General features: G+C 46.6%; 1 protein-coding gene across 1 annotated transcript in view; it reads left to right on the top strand.

Moving 5' to 3' along the window:
* Nucleotides 1–20,666, top strand: part of STPG2 (sperm tail PG-rich repeat containing 2) — a 1,039,376-nt gene extending 1,018,710 nt beyond the window's left edge. The window contains exon 15 of the mRNA XM_040419865.1: nt 20,578–20,666. The gene's annotated coding sequence lies outside the window, so the exon portion shown is untranslated. The remainder of the gene's footprint in view (nt 1–20,577) is intronic.
* Nucleotides 20,667–21,813: the final 1,147 nt, after the last annotated feature.

Here is a 21,813-nt window from a genome sequence, read left to right as displayed (position 1 = left end):
AGTCTGCTTTTACGGTCACTACAAATAACTTGACCAGCTAAAACTGTGCAGATTTGGTTGAATAGAGATGTGAGACCTGTTTTTTTTTTGCGCTGTGTGACAGTTATAGTTTTATTCACCGAATGACACTTCTATCAGCACGCTAGCGTGTGTCTTAGGTTTTTCTGAATGATACTATCAATAACTTCAATGTAAGATTTTCTTTTTGGGATAGATTTCAAGTAGGCCTGAAATACCACAAACTAGTTATTTTCAGAATGGCAAATTTGGGAATGCTTTTTCAACCCAGAACAAAAAGTCTGCTTTGACGGTCACTACAAATAACTTGACCAGCTAAAACTGTGCAGATTTGGTTGAATAAAGATGTGAGACCAGTTTTTTTTTGCGCTGTGTGACAGTTATAGGTTTAATCACAGAATGACACTTCTATCAGCACGCTAGCGTGTGTCTTAGGTTTTTCTGAATGATACTATCAATAACTTCAATGTAAGATTTTCTTTTTGGGATAGATTTCAAGTAGGCCTGAAATACCACAAACTAGTTATTTTCAGAATGGCAAATTTGGGAATGCTTTTTCAACCCAGAACAAAAAGTCTGCTTTGACGGTCACTACAAATAACTTGACCAGCTAAAACTGTGCAGATTTGGTTGAATAGAAATGTCAGGTCTATTTTTTAGGCGCTGGGTGACAGGCTCAACTTGCCCCTGATGTAATATATGGCCAAAAAATAACCAGACTGTTGATGGTTAAATGCACTTCGGTGACACAGGCTCAGCCTGCAGCTGATGTAGTATATGGCCAAAAAATAATCAGACTGTTGATGGTTAAATGCACTTGGGTGAAACAGGCTCAGCCTGCAGCTGATGTAGTATATGGCCAAAAAATAACCAGACTGTTGATGGTTAAATGCACTTCGGTGACACAGGCTCAGCCTGCAGCTGATGTAGGATATAGCACAAAATAACCACACTATCGATGGTTAAATACACTTGGTGATAACTCGTGCTGGCGCACCACAAGTCACAAAATGGCCGCCGATCACCCCAGAAAAAAAGTGATCTAAAAACGCTCTGGGCAGCCTCAAAAAAGTGAGCAAGTCAATAATAGCACTTCAATGATCCACAGCTGCAGATCGATCACAGAATGAAGTCTTTTGGAGGAGTTAATCTGCCTAATCTCGCCCTAACGTCGCAGCTGCAACCTCTCCCTATACTGATCATAGCAGAGTGACGTGCGGCGCTACGTGACTCCAGCTTAAATAGAGGCTGGGTCACTTGGTGCACTGGCCAATCACAGCCATGCCAATAGTAGGCATGGCTGTGATGGCCTCTTGGGCCAAGTAGTATGACGCTTGTTGATTGGCTGCTTTGCAGCCTTTCAAAAAGCGCCAAGAAAGCACCGAACACCGAACCCGAACCCGGACTTTTACGAAAATGTTCGGGTCCGTGTCACGGACACCCCAAAATTCGGTACGAACCCGAACTATACAGTTCGGGTTCGCTCATCCCTAGTAGAGAATAAAGTTCTGCATGGGAGAGCAAAGTAATCTCAGTTTACAACGCATTTGAAATTGGATATATATATATTTTTTCTAAAAGGTAATCTTCATTATAATAGTAGATGGAGTCCTGGAATGCCTGACTGAATGACAGCTCTATTGCTCTCTGATATGCCTAGATAAACAATTCAAAAGAGGAGCATTGCAATGGAAAGTGTGAGAAATCTTTACTTTCCACACTACTGGCATAGTATGGGACTGTATAGTGCTTTAATTGGGTCACCACCCCTCACTCCTCCCTAATCTGGCTGATGGTCTAACAAAGTATTAAGTGAGGATCTCTGATGTACTAAAATCTTAGTAAAATACTCTTGACAGGAACTAGTGAGTAGCCATGGAGGGACTTCAAAACATATCCAGTTGGCAAATAAATATGAAAGGGAAGATACATCAGAGTTATGGACATGTAAACAAGCCTTATTGATGAGAAGTCCTTTTATGGAGCAAGAAAGGGAGATGTAGAAGGAAAACATTCTCCCAGGAAAGGTAGTAGATGGATTAAAAAAAAAAAAAAAAAAGAAGAAAAAGTACTAGCAAATCAAATTGTCAAGCTACCCCTGTGATCAGCTGTTATCACAGAGGTAAGATGTTTTTGACTATACATATAAAAAAAAAATATCTGTACGTTGTCCACATGGCTTAACAGGGCAGATGTACACGGTCTGAAATTTTGAGACAAATGGATGGGGTTGTGTCACAGAAAATCTTGGAAATATATCCCATAATAAAAGGTGTTAAAGAACCTAGAGATTGTGCTGTTGTCAAATCTTCAATGCAGCATATCAAATAAAGCATGCTTTAGGCATACCATGAGCTTCTATATTGGAATTGAAAAGCGGCAGGATAAAGAGGTTTTAAAGTGCTAGAAATAAAAGCGATGTTAAAAATGCTAAAATAAATGCTAAACATTTTTTAAAAGTGCTAAAAACACATGGCCTTAGAAGAAAAAAAAACTTTCCCCAAAAAATGTGTGTAAAGGAAATGAAGCAAGAGAGCAAAAAAAAAAATTAGAAGAAAATAATAAAAAGAAAAACTTGAGGGTTAAAGCATCTATAGAGAATCCCCATATAGAAACGTTCCATGTAAGTCTGCAAGCTGGTGAACTTTCATTAATAAGGAACCTCTCGACATGATTTAATTTCAGTGCTTGGGACTGTAGCCCTTTTCCAGGCCTTTACTGTTGTCTGTCTGTTTAGTGATAGACAAAAGTGGGGATTTCAGCATGTGCATTATATTTTAGATCGTATTGAACCATTGCGGTATGAATATTCATTTCTAGATCCCCCGCAGTGAGTATATGTGTTCTGATTAAATGATCCATGAACTGAACATCTTGTGTGAGACTCCTCAGGACCTTATAGTTGTAGGAGAAGAGCTCTCATTTCAGTTTTGAATCTAATTTATCAGTCTGGCAAGTGCAGACTTTTCATTTAGTGTTGGACTGTTTTTCCTGGCACACCAGAGGAAGTTATTCTAAAGGCCCAACCCCTCCCTATATCATCAATACAATTGAATAGGTTTTAATCAACTGAATAGAGACAAGTCATTGGCTACAAAAATAGTGCATGTCCTATTTTTTTCTAGTTTGCGGACAAGGATTGCCATACGGAACATCATCCTTTTTTTGCAGATCCGCAATTTGCGGACCGCAAAACTCATATGGTCGTGTGCATGTAGCCTAAGGCCTCATGCACACGACCGTTCAGTTTTTTGCGGTATGTAAAAAACGGAAGCCGCCCGTGTTCCTTCCGCAATTTGCGGAACGGGCGGCCCATTGTAGAAATGCCTATTCTTGTCCTCAAAACAGACAAGAATAAGACATGTTCTATTTTTTTTGCGAGGCCACGGAACGGAGCAACGGATGCAGACAGCACATGAAGTGAATGGGTCCGCACCCGAGCCGCAAAAACTGCGGCTCAGTTGCGGACCCGAACAACGGTCGTGTGCATGAGGCCTAAGGCTGAAAATTGTTCATCCCAGCATTGTGTTCGGATCCATTCACACGTCCGCAAGTGTTCTGCCGATCCGCAAATTGCGGATCCGCAAAACACGGACACTGGTAATGTGCATTCCGCAATTTGCGGACTGCACATCGCCAGCACTATAATAGAAAATGCCTAATCTTGTCCACAATTGCGGACATTTTTTTGCGGAAACGGAAGCACAGATGCGGAAGTACAGATCCGCAAATGCGGATGCGGACAGCACATTCCGGCCCTATTGAAAATGAATGGGTCTGCACCCGTTCCTCAAAATTGCGGAACGGATGCGGACCCATTTTGCGGACGTGTGAATGGACCCTTCCACTGCAAAATTTACATTCCGCAGTGTAAATAATGTTGTGTTGCTGATTTTCTGTATGTGAATCTCTCCATTCAATGCAATGGCAAAATGATTCTGCAAAGGTCTGTGGAAAAATACGCAACAAAATTCTGTGGATTTTGTTGCGGATTTTTCCACAGAGTTTTCAACTGCGGAATCAATTTTCCGTTGACATTGAAATTCTCCTACATCAAATACACAACAAAATACACACCATAATTCGCACCAAAAATTATGCAATTTTGTAAAAATCTGCACTGGATTTTTGGTGCAATTTTCTACCACATGTGAAGGCACACTTAGGGTAACCACATTTAGGCCAAACAGGGAATCCTATGGTACTTTGATGGGCTAGTCCAGTACTGTTTGCATTGTACTACTGCCAGAGTGTAAAGGGTGTATTAGAAAACCCTGATCACGCAGACGATTGTCAGAAGGGAAGAGTTCCCTCCCATCAATCGCCTGCTCGCTGTCACGACGTACCGAGACATATGGACGTTCCCGCGACAGGTGGTAGGAGATCTGAGAGACTGACAACATGTGGTTTGATCTGATATGTTTTCCTTTTGGATCAAATGATGTCTGTGTTGTTTCTGGTGCTTGCCACACCTTCTTTTCCCAGGTGTGGCTATTAGGGTAATTTAACCTTCTCTATGTATAGTTCAGGGGCGTAGCTATAGGGGGTGCAGAGGTAGCAGTCGCTACCGGGCCCGGGAGCCTGAGGGGGCCCAAAGACCCTTGTGCCACATAAGACACTGGCATTATAGAAAGTGCATGCTGGTCAATTTACACCTCTGGCTAGAGGGACGGGTTAGGTTAAGAATTTGGCATGAGGGGGTGCCCTTTCAATGTTTGCCTCAGGCAGCAGGAAGGCTACATGCTCCCCTGCCCCTTGCCAACAAGCACTGAGGGACAGGGGCCCAAGCTGAAATCTTGCACTAGGGCCCATGAGCTTTTAGCTACGCCTCTGGTATAGTTGCTTCTCATACAATGCTGTGCAGTTTATAGCTTCTGTTGGACTTGTGGTTAGCTTGTGTTTGGTTCTTGGCTGAGTTCCTGGTGCTACCAAAGCTTCATTGAAGATGTGTTTCCTTTCCCTTTTGTATTTTGTTTATATATACACTCACCTAAAGAATTATTAGGAACACCATACTAATACGGTGTTGGACCCCCTTTTGCCTTCAGAACTGCCTTAATTCTACGTGGCATTGATTCAACAAGGTGCTGATAGCATTCTTTAGAAATGTTGGCCCATATTGATAGGATAGCATCTTGCGGTTGATGGAGATTTGAGGGATGCACATCCAGGGCACGAAGCTCCCGTTCAACCACATCCCAAAGATGCTCTATTGGGTTGAGATCTGGTGACTGTGGGGGCCATTTTAGTACAGTGAACTCATTGTCATGTTCAAGAAACCAATTTGAAATGATTCGAGCTTTGTGACATGGTGCATTATCCTGCTGAAAGTAGCCATCAGAGGATGGGTACATGGTGGTCATGAAAAGATGGACATGGTCAGAAACAATGCTCAGGTAGCCCGTGGCATTTAAACGATGCCCAATTGGCACTAAGGGGCCTAAAGTGTGCCCAGAAAACATCCCCCACACCATTACACCACCACCAGCCTGCACAGTGGTAACAAGGCATGATGAATACATGTTCTCATTCTGTTTACGCCAAATTCGGACTCTACCATTTGAATGTCTCAAGTCTCAACAGAAATCGAGACTCATCAGACCAGGCAACATTTTTCCAGTCTTCAACAGTCCAATTTTGGTGAGCTCGTGCAAATTGTAGCCTCTTTTTGCTATTTGTAGTGGAGATGAGTGGTACCCGGTGGAGTCTTCTGCTGTTGTAGCCCATCCGCCTCAAGGTTGTGCGTGTTGTAGCTTCACAAATGCTTTGCTGCATACCTCGGTTGTAACGAGTGGTTATTTCAGTCAACGTTGTTCTTCTATCAGCTTGAATCAGTCGGCCCATTCTCCTCTGACCTCTAGCATCCACAAGGCATTTTTGCTCACAGGACTGCCGCATACTGGATGTTTTTCCCTTTTCACACCATTCTTTGTAAACCCTAGAAATGGTTGTGCGTGAAAATCCCAGTAACTGAGCAGATTGTGAAATACTCAGACCTGCCCGTCTGGCACCAACAACCATGCCACGCTCAAAATTGCTTAAATCACCTTTCTTTCCCATTCTGACATTCAGTTTGGAGTTCAGGAGATTGTCTTGACCAGGACCACCCCCCTAAATGCATTGAAGCAACTGCCATGTGATTGGTTGACTAGATAATTGCATTAATGAGAAATAGAACAGGTGTTCCTAATAATTCTTTAGGTGAGTGTATATATATTTGTGGGAGGAGCTGAGCGAGGAACAGAATAGGCATGCCTACATACCGTCCTGACCTAACTGGCTGGAGTGTGTCCGACGCCAGTGACGAGGTAAGGCCTGAATAAGTGGGCCACCCAAGAGGAGAGTAAGAAGAAGGGGATGGGAGGGAGGGGCAAGAACCGGGCGCCCTCCTGCTTGTAGGAGGGGGTTTAAATAGGCTAAGTGCGCTCCTCCCACAATTACAGGCTGCAAGCAGCCTTCAACATTTGTGGGAGGAGCTGAGCGAGGAACAGAATAGGCATGCCTACATACCGTCCTGACCTAACTGGCTGAAGTGTGCCCGACGCCAGTGACGAGGTAAGGCCTGAATAAGTGGGCAAAAAGAGAACTGGCACGTTGCAGGGTATGGAATATTTATTGAAGCATTGTGCCTACAATGCCAAGGAACAAAAGGCTCTGGATATCTCAGCCCGAGGATTCGGTATGTACCTTGCGAAGCAGGACAACCTCCAATGGCCCATCTTGCGGATGATGTGCGCCGGTACCTGGTGACTAGAAGCTGCGGACGCGGCCCCTATACGAAAGGAGAGCCCGGATATTGTGCTAGGGTTGGAACCCAACCCTGCGGCCAGGGTGCGGATGTTGGAGATGAACAGGGTTGAAGACAGGGGCTTCCGTTAACCGGGAGCAATGGGTCGTCTAAAGCGGGAGATGGAGGGAGGCCAGGAGCTCCTGGAGCACCTTGATAGGACACCAACAGTTGGCCGTAGGGTAAAATTCCACCTCCATGGGAGGACCGGCTTGATTGGTCTTGGAGGACGGAATGGACAGGATGAAGTGGTCGGAGTGCCAGGCGAGATGTCGCCTGAGCAAGGTTGCCCGGGAGATGGCGCTGCAGGTGAACTTCTCGGGTCGGAGGAACCCATAGAACCCGAGGTACATGGCCGCTTGTAATGATGCTTGCTGATTGGCCAAAAGGGAGACCGTCTAGGCCTACAGACAATCTGTGGAAACTCGCCTGACACTGGTTGCCTACGCACCCGGACCGCCGTGCTAACGCTGAAGGCTTGAGTCTCAAGCCTGGCGAAAAGCTGGAGCAACTAGCCCAGCCCGAGGGGACGCCCTGAGGTCCCCTGATCAGGAATCAGGGTGCAGACCGCCCAGGTGAGATTGAGCAAACCATGATGTAGCAAAGAACACAAGAATGCCGTTTGAGTGGGAGCAGAGTACAATACCTGATGTAACCATAGTTGTCGAGATAATGGATGACCATGTCCAAACCCCCGTGATGACCCGGATCCAATGCAATCAGGGATTCAAAAATGCGGAACCCGAACCGGATAACAGAAACCACTGGATACTGCTGGAAAACCCAGAGCGTCTCTGGCCAATGTATCGGATCCCGAATGATTCAGGCAAATGTGTACCAGCAGCGGGAAGAGACCTGAGTGATTTCAGACAAATGCGAACCACCTGCGGGAAAAAGAGCTGAGAGAATCATGCAGATGCGAACAGCCTGTGGGCAAAAAGACCTGAGCGATTCAGGGAATACGTAACCTGGGTGAATCAGGAAAACATACGACCTGGAAATACCGCCAACCTGAAAGAGACAGGAAAATACAGAACCTGAGTGATTCCGGGAATACGTAACCTGGGGAAATCAAGAGACAGGAAAAATACAAAACCTGAGAGATTCAGGGAAACCTAAACATGAGCGATTCAGGAAAATACCTGACCTGAGCGATTCAGGGAAAACACCTGACCTGAGTGAGTCGGGGAAAACGTAACCTGAGTGACTTGGGCACATACACAACCCGAACGATCCAGAACATGAACCTGGGCGACTCTGGAACATGAACCCGAGAGATCCAGGTAAAACATGGACCCGAGCGATCCAGGAAACACGCAACCCGCGCGACTCCAGGGAATCAGACCTGGGTGAAAGGGTAATACATGAATTTTGAGCTGATCTGGGAAATACATGGCCATGTCCAAACCCCCGAACCTGAGAATCATAAGGAAACAGGAATGAACATGGTATAGAAAGGATCGCAACCCAACCGAATCAACGGACAGCACTGCCAACCTAGGAATGGAGGTTCGTGATGAATGAAGGAAGGCTCTGAGCTGCGGAGAAGCGTCATGCCGCCACTCGGCTGGAACTTACCTGAAACCCGGCACCGTGGAGTGACCGGGCATGGAGGAGCCCTGCGATATAACTGAGGATGGATCGACATTCCGGTGGCCTGAGGCCCTGCTTACAGGAAATAATAAGCTTGCGTCGGTACGAGACCCGGAGAGAGGTGCGATCTGGTGGCACTGGAAAGAGGCGATGGAGAATCGGGATGCAACCTGGGCGTCATGGCCAACTGCTGGGTGACCCTGGACGGCCAGAATCAGAGCCCGAAGTCGCGCCGCATGCAACAAACCTGCGGAAACAGAAATCCAGACACACAGGACACGAATCGGGTAACCAGGAACCAACCGGACGCTGCTGAACAAATCCCTGAGCGTTACAGGTCGATGCATAGAACCTGCGTCATTCGGGCGATGCACTGACTCCTGAGCGGTTCAGGCGACATGGAATCCTAAGCAACGCAGGCAATTACATGCACCTTCATGAAGATGACGGACACCCGGGAGGGTCGGGCAGTACCTTGAATCTAGTTGGACCTGGCCACTACCTACTCCCTGGGAGACCAGGGAAAACAGAGACCTGCGTGAATCAGGGGAATACATAACCAGACTGTTCAGGAAAATATGCAACCTGGGAACAACTGACCTGGAAGAGGAAGGAAAACAAAACCCGAATCAGGGAAAACATGGCACCTGAGCGATTTCAGGGAAATACATGACACCCGAGCGATTCAGGGAACACACCACACCTGAGCGATTCAGGGAACACGCAAGACCTGAGCGATTTAGGGAACACGCAAGACCTGAGCGATTCAGGGAACACGCAAGACCTGAGCGATTCAGGGAACACGCAAGACCTGAGCGATTCAGGGAACCTCACCCCTAAGTGACTAAGGGAGGCAAAACACCAGAGCGATTCAGGGACCTGACCCCTGAGTCACTTAGGGAAGAAATGGCACATGCGATTTTTGGGAACATGACACCTGAGAATTGGAGAAAACATAACCCTGAGTGATTCCGGGAAGACATGACACATGCGGTTCTTGGGTAAAATGACACCTGTAATTTGGAGAAAATCATGACGCCTGAGCGAATCAGGGAAGACAAAACCTGAATGATTCAGGTAAGACATGACACTTGTGACTCCGGGAACATGACCCCTGCGATCTGAGGAAAACATGACACCTGAGCGATCTGAGGAAAAACATGACACCTGAGCGGTTCAGGGACAACATTACCCCCGAGCGATTCAGGGACGACATTACCCCCGAGCGATTCAGGGACGACATCACACCCGAGCGATTTCAGGGAGGACATTACCCCTGAGTGACTTTTAGGGGAGACATACACCTGAGTGATTTTTAGGGAAGACATTACCCCTGAGCGATTCAGGGAAGACATTACACTAGAGCGATTCAGGGAAGACATTACACTAGAGCGATTTAGGGAAGACATTACACTAGCGATTCCGGGAAGACATTACACTAGTGATTCCGGGAAGACATTTACACTTGAGCGATTCAGGGAGGACATTACACCTGAGTGACTTTTAGGGAAGACATTACACCTGAGTGACTTTAGGGAAGACCTTACACCTGAGTGACTTTAGGGAAGACATTACACCTGAGTGACTTTAGGGAAGACATTACACCTGAGCGATTCAGGGATGACATTACACCTGAGCGATTCAGGGATGACATTACACCTGAGCGATTCAGGGAAGACATTACACCTGAGTGACTTTTAGGGAAGACATTACACCTGAGCGATTCAGGGATGACATTACACCTGAGCGATTCAGGGAAGATATTACACCTGAGCGATTCAAGGAAGACATTACACCTGAGCGATTCAGGGAAGACATTACACTAGAGCGATTCAGGGAAGACATTACACTATTGATTCAGGGAAAATTTATTTATTTATTTATTTTATTTTTTCTCAGCAGTGCGGGCAGCATGCCAACAGCCGGCGACTCGCCCACACGGAGAAGCGGCGCCCACTGGACAGTGGCGGCTGTGCTGCTAGTCCTGCAGCCCGGACCCCCGCACTGGGTAACATGAGCAGGAAGGCACGACTGCCACAGACAATTTTGGGAACATGACACCTGTGAATGGAGAAACATCTGAGCGAAACAGGGAACAAAAACCTGAGCGATTCAGGGAAGCCAGAGCACCGGCGTGCTTCAAGAAATACCACAAAACACAAGTGCCTGAGCGGTTCAGGGGACGTACAGCCCCTGACTGGTTCCAGGAATTCGCAGACTGAAAGAACCCTGGACTGAAACCACCTGCTTGGGTTGAGGCCGCAGCCGGCCGGCAGAACCCACCCCCTGATCTGTGGGGGACAGAGGAACGGCGCCCGCCGGGGGCCGGCTGGCAGAGGACTGTGACTTGACGTGCCGCCTGCCAGCCACCCCAAGCTCCCCGGGAACAGCCTGCCCCCCCCACGACCCCAGGTGACAGGACAGCTGAGGTGCTTGTGGGAGGACCAGGCATGGCCAGCAGGAGCGGCGCAAGCCCAGGAAGACAGGGATTGACCGGGACCCCGCCGCCTGACTGGATAGTTAGGCCATATTTACAGAGAACCTGTCCCTCATTTGAGGACCGCGGCGTCAACTAGTGCCCCAGTGCTGCCGTATGCAGGAGACGCCGCGCGGGTCCCACGACCGGACCTGCTCTAGTCTGCAGGGAGAGAAGCGGGGGTGCGTCCGCACTGCCAACAGGGCTCGGCTACCCAGCCGGGACCACTTACCGGAGGCGCCGCGGTCTGGATTCCACGAGGACGCGAAACCGGAAGTGACGTCACGGAAGGTATCGAAACCGGAAGTGGCGTCACAGACGGGCGGAACTTCACAGGCCCTGCTGGCATCCGTCGACATATTGGGAAAAAAAACATAGCGCTACAGCCCCCAGCCGCACAGGGACGCCGGCCGGGAGATACAAACAGCCGGGAGCAATGCGGGAGGAGGCCGCAGAAGCCAGGGCCTCAATTAGTGGCGTCCCCGGCGGCGCCCCGGACCGGAGAAGCTGCGCCAACACTGAAGGGCCTCTGGAGCAGCTGCCACCAGGCAGACCAACCCGCCGCCGACCCGCAGGGATCGAGGAGCGGTGCATGCTGCCGGCCTAAGAACGGGCCCCCCTTTTTTCCTCTGGAAGCCAGGCGGTGGTCAGGACCCGAGGTGAGGACCGAAGACGCGACCGGAAGTGACGTCAGGTGCTTGTAAGGCAAGAACCGGGCGCCCTCCTGCTTGTAGGAGGGGGTTTAAATAGGCTAAGTGCGCTCCTCCCACAATTACAGGCTGCAAGCAGCCTTCAACATATATATATATATATATATATATATATATATGTGTGTGTGTTGCCTTTCCCCGTTTGTCATTAGGCCTGAGGGAGACTCCTGTTAGTCCTTCCCTTTGGAGGAATGGGTAGACTCAGTCCTGACATTAGTTCCAGGGTCCTATAGGGTGAGATAGGATTCTAGGTATCCGGTGTATGAACTTTTCTACCTTTGGGGCCTGTTCATACCGGTAGTCTGTCAGGACTGGAGTTAGGGTTTTCTCTAAGAAGTGTCCATCTTCCTTCCCTAGTTTCCAGGCCTTATTCTGGTTTCCCCTTTCCCTACTATGCTCGGTGTGGTTTTTTGTTCCCACACACGTGCGTGACACTCGCTTGCTGACGAGACTATTACTATTACATGCAGTGATCTTCTCAGCAACATGCAATGCCATTGTTCGTCCCCATGCTCTACAATGGTTTGCTATCTAATGATTGTAATTAGACATCATTAGCCGTTACTGGCAAATCCTAATCTTTCAGCATGCTGAAAAATCTGGATTGCCTGCTCTTTCTTCGTGCAATTGGCGGCAGTATTACACTGCAATATGATAAAGAGCTTAACTACAAACACTTGTTAGCCATCATCTGACAGAAAATCTGCCAGTCTAATATACCCTTGAATGTCGGAGGAAACCTCTGTGTCTAATGTGCTTTTACACCAACAGATTATCTGACAAATTTTCTGACCAGTCATTGGTCAGATGGTTGTTTATGCACACAGATCTTTTGTTATACACACCATTGGTCTGATTGGTCTGATTGGACAGAAATTAATCAGATAATGTGTGGGTGTAAAAGCACCCTCAATGCAATACACTTGTAAATATATAGCAGTCTTCACCTAATGTTTATACTGGACTTTACGCTGAAAACTCTTCAACTCTTCACTGATGGGAGGCACTTGTCTGTACAAATCCAGTTGTTACAGCAAGGGGTTAAGGGAGATCATGAGCATAGGTGGGCAGAGCAGGGTCTCGTTATACCGCTTTGCTGATGTGGGTTATATCTCTCACTGACCCTTAGAACCCTGTGCTCTCACTTCTTGTCAGCTTTATGGGCTCACCATACTGTAGCTACAGGTCTCTCCCAAGGTCACTCCTTGGACTTCTCTCAAATGGAACACACAAATTATCAATGCTTGCAATGGTGAGCCAGAGCAGTGTACTTCCCTTCCAGTACCACTAAGACACTGTCCTCTCTATTCCAGCCCTGGGTCCACCCTTATGGGCCATGCATGCTCTTGTGCCATACACTCCAATGCCCCATGCACACCTTCAATGGCCTTAGAGTGTAACCTACCAATACATTTCCGGCTTCTGACTGTGATACCAGTCCCATCATGATCACCTTCTCCCCATGTATCATACTTTGCAAAATTATAAAGAAATGGTTTTGCTGATGTTTTGACTGATATAAAAAATGAATCCAATAGGAAGAAAACATATACAGAAAACACCCATCTCTTCTGTTTTGTATCTACTTCTGGGTCTGGCTAAAAAACAAAACAAAAAAAACTGCATCAAAAGCAGTTACAAAAATGAATTTGTGATTTCCGCCTCAGTGTTGCCTTGCACACACGTTGGGGCACATTTATTAAGACTGGCATTTTAGACGCCGCTCTTAATAAAGGCCCATGACTGGCGGATGATCCGGCAAAGTTATGAAGAGGCGCAGGCCTCTCCATAACGTCTGCGTATCCAGAGCCAATTCTAAATGTAAGACAGCTTCCTAGCTGGGTTACATTTAGACCTTTTTCTACGCCTAAGGGCTTGTTCACACGACAGTATGGCTTTTTTAGTGTTTTGCAGGCCATTTTTAACAGATCCGTTTTTTCTGTTTTTTGTTTCAGTAGTGTTTCCGGTTCCATTCCATTTTCCGTTCCGTTTTTCCGTATGGTATATACAGTATACAGTAATTACATAGAAAAAATTGGGCTGGGCATAAAATTTTCAATAAATGGTTCCGCAAAAACGGAACGGATGCGTAAGACATACAGAGTACATTCCGTATGTGTTCCTTTTTTTTTTAGCGGACCCATTTACTTGAATGGAGCCATGGAATGTGATTTGCGGGCAATAATAGGACATGTTCTATCTTTGAACAGAACAGAAAAACGGAAATACGGAAACGGAGTACATTCCGTTTTTTTGCGGGACCATTGACATTGAAATGAATGGAACTCAAAAAATGGCCCGCATGCGGAACGCAAAAAAATGTTTGTGTGAACGAGCCCTAAAACAGGCGTAGAAACTGATCGATGAAACAGGCTTGCCGCCCGTCCCCTTCCACGCCCGCACCACGCCCGCAATTATAGAACTGGCGCGAGCGGGGCAAAGTCGCAGATAGCGGCACAACTAACCATCTGCGCCTAAAATACACTTAATTTAGGCGTATTTCAGCATAATAAATGACCCCCTTTGCTTTCTGCTTTTTTATACTTGTAAAAAGGCTATGGGGACATTTACCATTCCATTTGTGCAAAACTTTGCCTATGTTTGTGATTTTATGCACTCTTGCCACTGTTGAGAAGTAAATGTTGTTAGTTATGTTAATTAGGTGTACATCAGATTAATCAACTGCGACTTTTTTAAGTGTCTCAAAAAGGTCCAGTATGAGGTGGCATGTCAAACATGCAATAATTGATAACTTTGACATAAATTATGGCAACACAGACTTTGGTCATGTGCATGAGGCCTATGTTTAGGTCGGCATCCGAGCCGCAGTTTTTGCGGTTCGGGTGCGGACCCATTCACTTCAATGTTGCCGCAAAAGATGCGGACAGCACTCCGTATGCTGTCCGCATTCGTTGCTCCGTTCAGTGGCCCCGAAAAGAAAATACAACATGTCCTATTCTTGTCCGTTTTGCACACAAAAATAGGCATTTGTACAATGGGCCGCCCGTTCCGTTCCGGCAAATTGCAGAAGGCACACTGGCGGCTTCCGTTTTTTGCGGATCCACGGTTTGCGGACCGCAAAAAATGGAACGGTCATGTGCATGAGGCTTTAGGGTCCATTCACATGTCCGCAAAATGGGTCCGCATCCGTTCCGCAATGGGTGCAGACCCATTCATTTTCAATGGGGTCGGAATGTGCTGTCCGCATCCGCATTTGCACTTCCGCATCCGTGCTTCCGTTTCCGCAAAAAAAATAGAACATGTCCTATCCTTGTCCGCAATTACGGACAAGAATAGGCATTTTCTATTACAGTGGCGGCGATGTGTGGGCCGCAAATTGCGGAATGCACATTGCCAGTGTCCGTGTTTTGCTGATCTGCAATTTGCAGATCCGCAAAACACTTACGGACGTGTGAATGGACCCTAAAGCCTCATTCACACATCAGTGTTTTGGTCAGTGATTTCCATCAGTGATTGTGAGCCAAAACCGGAAATGAAGCCTCCACAGACATTGGGCTCGTTCACACGAAAGTTTTTTTGCGTTCCGTATACGGTCCGTATACGGTCCGTATACGGAACCATTAATTTAAATTCAAACGGAATGTACTCTATATGCATTCCGTTTCCGTATTTCCATTTTTCCACTTCGTTGAAAGATAGAACATGTTCTATTATTGGCCACAAATCACGTTCCATGGCTCCATTCAAGTCAATGGGTCTGCAAAAAAACGGAACACATACGGAATGTACTATATGTCTTCCGCATCTGTTCCGTTTTTGCCGAACCATCTATTGAAAATGTTATGCCCAGCCGAATTCTTTCTATGTAATTACTGTATACTGTATATGCCATATGGAAAAACAGAACGGAAAAATGGAACGGAACCGGAAACACTACAAAAAAAACCCCCTGAAAAACGGATCTGGCAAAAAACAGCCCACAAAACACTGAAAAAGACATACGGTCGTGTGAACGAGCCCATAAGGTGTAAGGCTGGGTTCACACTTGAGCGTATTACAGCGCGTTCAAACGCGCTGTAAAACGCTCAACACATGAAAACCAATGCTTCCCTATGGCCCTGGTTCTCACTTGAGCGTTTTACAGCGCGTTAGAACGCGCTGAAAAACGCCCTACGCGCAAACAAGTTCTTGAGCTTCTTTGGGGCGTTTTGACGCGCGTTTGTGGCCATAGGACACTGCAGTCAATCACACAAACGCGCGTTAAACGCGCGTTTACTATTGCTAAAAACGCGCGACAAAAACACGCGTTAAACGCGCATATCAAATACGCTCAGGTCTGAACCCAGCCTTAGGCCTCCTGCACACGACCATTGTGTGCACCCGTGGCCGTTGTGCCGTTTTCCGCTTTTTTTCGCGGACCCATTGACTTTCAATGGGTCCGTGGAAAAATCGGAAAATGCACCGTTTTGCAGCCGCATCCGTGATCCGTGTTTACTGGCCGTGAAAAAAATATGACCTGTCCTATTTTTTTCACGGCCAACGGTTCACGGACCCATTCAAGTCAATGGGTCCGTGAAAGAACACGGATGCACACAAGATTGGCATCCGTGCCCGTGATCCGTGGTCGTAGGTTAGTTTTTATACAGACGGATCCGAAGATCCGTCTGCATAAAAGCTTTTTCAAAGCTGAGTTTTCACTTCGTGAAAACTCAGAACCGACAGTATATTCTAACACAGAAGCGTTCCCATGGTGATGGGGACGCTTCTAGTTAGAATACACTACAAACTTTGTACAAGACTGCCCCCTGCTGCCTGGCAGCACCCGATCTCTTACAGGGGGCCGTGATCAGCACAATTAACCCCCCCCTCCCCAGTTTAAATATCATTGGTGGCCAGTGCGGCCCCCCCCCCCTCCCTCTATTGTAATTATTCGTTGGTGGCACAGTGTGCGCCCCCCCCCCTTCCTCTATTGTAATAATTTGTTGGTGGCACAGTGTGCGCCCCCCATCGGCCCCCCCTCCCTCTATAGCATTAACAACATTGGTGGCCAGTGTGCGGCCTCCCATCTCCCCCCCCCCATCATTGGTGGCAGCGGAGTTCCGATCGGAGTCCCAGTTTAATCGCTGGGGCTCCGATCGGTAACCATGGCAACCAGGACGCTGGTTGCCATGGTTACTTAGCAATAGTACAATGGTAGAAGATTCATACTTACCGGCTGCTGCGATGTTCGTGTCCGGCCGGGAGCTCCACCTACTGATAAGTGTCATTGCTAAATGAACTGTCACTTACCAGTAGGGGGAGCTCCCGGCCGGAAGCAGACATCGCAGCTCCCAGGTAAGTATGAATCTTTTACTATTGTACTATTGCTAGTAACCCGCTGCCACCAATGATCGGGGGGGGGGGGGGGTAGATGGGAGGCCGCACACTGGCCACCAATGTTGTTAATGCTATAGAGGGAGGGGGGCCAATGGGGGGCGCACACTGTGCCACCAACGATTACAATAGAGGGAGGAAGGGGGGGGGCGCACACTGTGCCACCAACGAATTATTACAATAGAGGGAGGAAGGGGGGGGGGGGCGCACACTGTGCCACCAACGATTTATTACAATAGAGGGAGGAAGGGGGGGGGCGGGGGGGCGCACACTGTGCCACCAAGGAATTATTACAATAGAGGGAGGAAGGGGGGGCCGCACTGGCCACCAATGATATTCAAACTGGGGAGGGGGGAGGGGGGGGGGGGTCTGCCCCCTGCTGCCTGGCAGCCCTGATCTCTTACAGGGGGATATGATAGCACAATTAACCCCTTCAGGTGCGGCACCTGAAGGGTTAATTGTGCTGATCACAGCCCCCTGTAAGAGATCGGATGCTGCTAGGCAGCAGGGGGCAGTCATGTACACAGTTTGTAGTATATTCTAACTAGAAGCGTCCCCATCACCATGGGAACGCCTCTGTGTTAGAATATACTGTCGGAAATGAGGTTTCACGATCTAACTCATATCCGACAGTATATTCTAACATAGAGGCGTTCCCATGGTGATGGGGACGCTTCAAGTTAAAATATACCATCGGATTGGAGAAAACTCCGATCCGATGGTATAAAAGGGACTCCAGACTTTACATTGAAAGTCAATGGGGACGGATCCGTTTGAAATGGCACCATATTGTGTCAACGTCAAACGGATCCGTCCCCATTGACTTGCATTGTAATTCAGGACGGATCCGTTTGGCTCCGCACGGCCAGGCGGACACCAAAACGACTTTTTTTTCATGTCCGTGGATCCTCCAAAAATCAAGGAAGACCCACGGACGAAAAAACGGTCACGGATCACGGAAAAACGGGACCCGTTTTTGCGGACCGCAAAAAAATACGTTCGTGTGCAGGAGGCCTTAGGGAAAGATCTGCACCTGTTGTGTTTAGACTTGGGTTTGGCTCAAAATCACTGATGGAAATCACTGACCGAACACTGACTGTGTGAATGAGACATAAGGAAAAACTGAATTTAAAATTCTTCTCATGATGGATACCAGACCCCATGTTTTTCAGGCTCTTCATCAAGTATTTTAAATTCATTTTTGCTGACAGTTTTTATTCAGTGACACCCAGTACACCAATTTTATGCTGTTTTTTTAAGGCCTCATGCACACGACCGTTGTGTGCACCCGTGGCCGTTGTTCCGTTTTCAGTGATTTTCTGAGGACCCATTGACTTTCAATGGGTCCGTTGAAAACTCGGAAAATGCACCGTTTGTCATCCGCCTCCGTGATCCGTGTATCCTGTCCGTCCAAAAAATATGACCTGTCCTATTTTTTTGACGGACAACGGTTCACGGACCCATTCAAGTCAATGGGTCCGTGAAAAAACACGGATGCACACAAGATTGGCATCCGTGTCCGTGATCCGTGTCCGTAGGCTACTTTCATACAGACGGATCCGAAGATCCGTCTGCATAAAAGCTTTTTCAGAGCTGAGTTTTGCCAGTTACCCAAAATGCTACAAGACTAACACTACCTACAGTGCTGCCCATAATTATTCATACTCCTGGCAAATTTTGACTTAAAGTTACTTTTATTCAACCAGCAAGTAATTTTTTGACAGGAAATTGCATAGGTGTCTCCCAAAAGATAATAAGACGATGCACAAGAGGCATTATTGTAGGAAAAAAACATTTCTCAGCTTTTATTTACATTTGAGCAAAAAGTGTCCAGTCCAAAATTATTCATACCCTTCTCAATAATCAATAGAAAAGCCTTTATTGGCTATTACAGCAATCAAACGCTTCCTATAATTGCAGACCAGCTTTTTGCATGTCTCCACAGATATTTTTGCCCATTCATCTTTAGCAATGAGCTCCACATCTTTCAGGTTGGAGGGTCTTCTTGCCATCACCCTGACCTTTAGCTCCCTCCACAGATTCTCAAGTGGATTCAAGTCTGGACTCTGGCTGGGCCACTCCAAAACGTTAATGTTTGCTAACCATTTCTTCACCACTTTTGCTGTGTGTTTTGGGTCATTGTCATGCTGAAATGTCCACTGGTGCCCAAGGCCAAGTTTCTCTGCAGACTGCCTAATGTTGTCGTTGAGAATCCTCATGTATTGCTCTTTTTTCATGGTGCCGTTTACTGTGATTAGGTTCCCTGGTACATTGGCTGAAAAACACCCCCAAAGCATTAGGTTCCCACCACCATGTTTGACAGTGGGGATGGTGTTCTTTGGGTTGAAAGCTTCTCCTTTTTTACGCCAAATGAAGGAAACATCATTGTGACCAAACAATTAAATTTTTGTTTCATCTGACCATAACACAGAAGACCAGAAGTCTTCTTCTTTGTCCAGATGAGCTTTTGCAAAGGCCAAGCGAGCTTTTGTGTGCCTTATCTGGAGAAGTGGCGTCCTCCTTGGTCTGCATTGTGCAGTGTCCGTTGGATTGTCTGCCTTGAGACATTGCCACCAGCAGAGGATGGCCTTGGTGGTGATCCTTGGATTCTTTTTCACCTGTCTATCCTCCTGGCCAGCACAGGTGTCACTTTTGGCTTCCGACCACGTCCTCTGAGATTTTCCACAGTGTGGAACATCTTGTATTTTTTGCTCAATTTTTTTTTTCCACAATAATGCCTCTTATCGTCTTATTATCTTTTGGGAAACACCTATGTAATTTCCAGTCAAAAAATTACTTGCTGGTTGAAAAAAAGTAATTTAAGTCAAAATTTGCCAGGGGTATGAATAATTATGGGCAGCACTGTAAACTGCAGGTTTTCTCTTATTTCATTATAGACTGAAGAGGACCAGGTTGCTCTCCTAATATGTCTTTTTAATAAATACTTGTATTTCCCATAGTTTAACAAGCCTGGAACATTTTTCTTAGGATGCTGTGCTGTGTCGTTCCTCTGTTATCCCAACTAGAAATTTAAGAATACATTGACAACTAGATGTTACCAGTAAGGGGTGTGTCCATGCACACTGATACACTGCCCAATCAGTGCTGACAGAGTCTTACTGTGCAGAGTATAGGAACCCACTCCTTTTGACAAGGGGTTGTCAATTCATTCATACATTTCTAGGTGGAATAACAGAGGAACAAGCCCACAGGGTTTTAAAAAGCATGGTCTAAAATTATTATTTAAGAGGGATCACACATATTTACTAAGACAAGCATGGTAAGAGAGCTGACATCATTTATTGCTCTGAAACAACCCCACCCTCACAAAAATGCAGTAGAACTGCAATGAATAAGGCATGCTGTGACTTCAAAGAACTACTGCAAACCCTGGAAATTGACAGTTTTGGAATAAAAAATATAAAAACAAAAGCAGAAAAATAGAAAATCTGAACTCACCTTTATGTTTACTGTACTTTTTTTTTTTTTTTTATGTACGTGGTCTTATCAGTCTCTCCAGTAATACACTGGATGCAATCTGAAATAATTGTATGTACTTTTTGTTTCTTCTGCTGAACTACCATAGAAATGGCTGTACAGAAAAATGATTCAACATGTATGTGTGTGGGTTCATATGTGTGTTTATTTCTGTCCCACAGGTGCAGTGCTGCAGCCTGCATTTCTATCAATCTGAAGAGACATCATTCAATACAATGCACAACTACTTCCATACACAGGAAAACATGACTACTAGCAATATTTAGCTTGATTTCAGCTTCTATTCATTTTCTACTTTCTTGTTACCAGTGATACAAATTCATCCAATAAAAAAAACATTGTCATTAAATAATTGTGTAATTGATTTTTCTCAGTTTCCATTCCTTCTGTGTGAAACATAAGAAATAACAGAAGACCCGAGATCCACACGTATGGAGAGTTGTGATTTTCTCTGCATGGAATGATAGTCCATGGGGTAAAATTGCCCATGTGAACACAACCATTGGTCAGTGTTCAGTCCAGGTGCTGACTGCTCTAAACTCGGATGGAAAAACTTCCCATCTGGACAGAAGAATGCTAGTCTTCAGGATGTGTAGTATGTGAAGTGGAGAGGGACAAGCTAATGTGATTATTCTTTAGATATCCATAAAAACATCAGTCTTGGTGTAGGTTTACACGAGTGCATCATGATGGAAGCATACTTGGTTACATCAAACAGCCTGATTGTGTAGACTGCCCACTTAGGCTGGATTTCCATGTTCAGGTTTAGTTTAGAGCTCTCATTAAAGGCGTTGTCTTATCATTGACAATGGCGGCATATAGCTAGGATATTCCCCCGTTGTCTTATAGGTGTGGGTCCCACCTCTCGCACCTATATGGAGAATGGAGCCCCACAAGGTGGTGGCTGGAGGACTCCGGTCCGGCCACCACCAAGCCGGCTTCCCATAGAAGTGAATGGGAGCGTACCAAGCATGAGCGGCCCCCGCTAGCATTCATTTCTATGGGCCCAAGCTCAGCTATTTTTGCCGGTCCAATAGAAAATGAATGGAGGGTGGCTGCACATGCGCAGACCGCCCTCCTTCACTTGCGGGGCTCCGTTCTCAATATAGGTGTGGGTCCCAGCGGTGGGACCATAGGTGTGGGCACGAAGTGTGCCGGGTGTGCAGGACCGGATTAAGAGCATCATGGGCCTGGTGCTGAGGATTTTGCTGGGCCTTTTTATGGAACTGCACTCAGTGTCTTAATTACATATATATTTTATCGATACCATTAAAGTATTTTGTTCCTGCAACTACCCCTTCATTTGGCGTCTATCTTGGCAACATGGAGGGGGACCACAGGAGGGGGACCCTGAGGGTGGGGGCACCCTCAGGGCACTATAGTGTCAGGAAAACCGC

The sequence above is a fragment of the Bufo bufo genome, chromosome 2, assembly GCF_905171765.1.
Source record: "Bufo bufo chromosome 2, aBufBuf1.1, whole genome shotgun sequence".
Classification (NCBI taxonomy): Eukaryota; Metazoa; Chordata; class Amphibia; order Anura; family Bufonidae; genus Bufo; species Bufo bufo.
This window is presented reverse-complemented; position numbering and strand designations above follow the sequence as displayed.